The sequence below is a fragment of the Schistocerca piceifrons genome, unplaced genomic scaffold (genome assembly GCF_021461385.2).
Source record: "Schistocerca piceifrons isolate TAMUIC-IGC-003096 unplaced genomic scaffold, iqSchPice1.1 HiC_scaffold_111, whole genome shotgun sequence".
NCBI lineage: Eukaryota > Metazoa > Arthropoda > Insecta > Orthoptera > Acrididae > Schistocerca > Schistocerca piceifrons.
In genome coordinates this window covers 27501-30000 of record NW_025726918.1, presented here as the reverse complement: position 1 = coordinate 30000, position 2500 = coordinate 27501, and the positions used below count along the sequence as shown (strand labels likewise).

General features: G+C 58.7%; 1 non-coding gene across 1 annotated transcript in view; it reads right to left on the bottom strand.

The window, feature by feature from the left end:
• The window catches only part of LOC124727506, a 1909-nt gene extending 1121 nt beyond the window's left edge, over positions 1-788 (bottom strand). Inside the window, exon 1 of the ribosomal RNA XR_007007143.1 lies at positions 1-788. This exon is cut by the window's left edge and continues 1121 nt beyond it. This is a non-coding gene — a ribosomal RNA (small subunit ribosomal RNA).
• Between the last annotated feature and the right edge of the window lie 1712 nt (positions 789-2500).

Below are 2500 nucleotides of genomic sequence, written 5' to 3'. Positions count from 1 at the left end.
ACGGGGTCCGCCTCGGGATGCACGAGCACGCACGAGGCGGTCGCACGCCTTCAGCTCGCCCCACCGGCAGGACGTCCCACGATACATGCCAGTTAAACACCGACGGGCGGTGAACCAACAGCGTGGGACACAAATCCAACTACGAGCTTTTTAACCGCAACAACTTTAATATACGCTATTGGAGCTGGAATTACCGCGGCTGCTGGCACCAGACTTGCCCTCCAATAGATACTCGTTAAAGGATTTAAAGTGTACTCATTCCGATTACGGGGCCTCGGATGAGTCCCGTATCGTTATTTTTCGTCACTACCTCCCCGTGCCGGGAGTGGGTAATTTGCGCGCCTGCTGCCTTCCTTGGATGTGGTAGCCGTTTCTCAGGCTCCCTCTCCGGAATCGAACCCTGATTCCCCGTTACCCGTTACAACCATGGTAGGCGCAGAACCTACCATCGACAGTTGATAAGGCAGACATTTGAAAGATGCGTCGCCGGTACGAGGACCGTGCGATCAGCCCAAAGTTATTCAGAGTCACCAAGGCAAACGGACCGGACGAGCCGACCGATTGGTTTTGATCTAATAAAAGCGTCCCTTCCATCTCTGGTCGGGACTCTGTTTGCATGTATTAGCTCTAGAATTACCACAGTTATCCAAGTAACGTGGGTACGATCTAAGGAACCATAACTGATTTAATGAGCCATTCGCGGTTTCACCTTAATGCGGCTTGTACTGAGACATGCATGGCTTAATCTTTGAGACAAGCATATGACTACTGGCAGGATCAACCAGGGAGCTGCGTCAACTAGAGCTGAGCAGCCGGCCGCCCGGGAGTGTGTCCCGGGGGCCCGCGCGAACACGCAAGCGTCCGCTCAATCATTCTGCAAACAGGAGGAGGCTGAGCTCCCCTGCACAATACACCTCGAAACCCTCTCAGGTCCCGGCGGCGCGCAGCGCCGTCCCAAGTACTTGGTCGGGTTCGAGAGAGGCGCAATCGCCCGGAGTTAGGCGAGTAGACGCTTTCGGTGCGACCACCCGTGCTCCCAACTGAGCTTGCCGCTGCCGACAGAGGCCCGGGAGCGTGCTGTCGTGGCATTGCCGGCGGGAGACAACACGCGCCACCTACGGTGACCGGCAGCTCCAACGCCAGCGCCACAGAAGGACAAAAGCCCCACTTGGGTGCCGAAGCGAACTCTCCCAGCACAGCGCACGCGCCAACACATCCGCACAGCTGCGATACAAACCACCAGCGAGAACCGCTGGGGCGACCGAGCAGCAGACGGCGTCGCGGCGCCGAGCGCCGGGCGGCGGCGCATCCTCAACGCACACAGTCCTCAATCGGACCAGCACACTGAAGATGTCCACCGCGCTTCGCACCGGGCCCGCGAGGACCTACTTTGGCCGCACGGCGCCGCGCGCAGGGTGCGCCGGCGCGCAGCTGCGACGCCTGCCGCGTCCGTCGGCCGGCGCGCCTGCCACTGGCCGCCCCCACCAGCCGGCTGTAGCGCGTGCGCCCACGCACCGCGCGGCCAGCACGCCGGGAGGCGCCCCCTCACCGGCCGGGGACGGTCCCACCCAGCCACCGCCGCGTATCGCTTCACACCCAGATGCCGTTCAGTTTCGTCGGCATGGTGGGTATCGCTGGAACAACCGGTTAGTACCTCAACCTATCGTCGCCATCACCGATTCACCCCTAGCGAGAACAACCGCACCACAACAGGTTACCATTTGTTCATTTGCGTAACTTCACCAGAAAACGCAGGCGTCCATCGCCATTTGCAACTTCAACGATTATTGCATGCCTGTGTCAGGTGTCACGCCACACTACGTCTGCCCACATACACGCAACAAAATGTGCACGCCTAGACAATACGTGGAAGGTGGCCCCCGTACGTATGCGATGTCCATTGCTCGAACGACTGTCAACCGGCCTCTGTAGCATGTCGCAGATATGGAACGCGGTGCACCATGCCATCACGGTGTGTGAGGAGAGACGACTAGGTCCGAATACATCAACAGACAGCTCATGCTGATCGCCATCCACGGCGTCCGTTCCTCCCACACGTCTCTATGGCGTACCACACTGCAATCCAGCTCTCATAGGGAGACGACACGTAGCTGCGTGCACAATATTTGCACTGTATGGTCCGCCGTTTTTGGGCGCAGTCGTTGTGCGGTCACACATGTGCCACGATGTATCATTCAGTACATAAGGACGAATGTGCAGTACAGATTGTGGTTCACGCGTACGACATCAGCGGACAGTTGACACAGGCCGCACCACAACGTAGCCTGAGTACGTCGCATGCGAAGGGCATTGAACATGCAAACTTCTCACCAACCAGCTTGCGAAGGCAGGGGGCAAGGTGGGGACGTGGGGAGGGGCGGCATGTACGTCCTGCTGCCATCCACATTACAGTGTACAGCAGGAGCATGTGGAAAGTGAGCAAGACTTGCAAGGTGTTTAACATGAAGCGATACACAGGGGTGCGGGCAGTGCGAGTAGC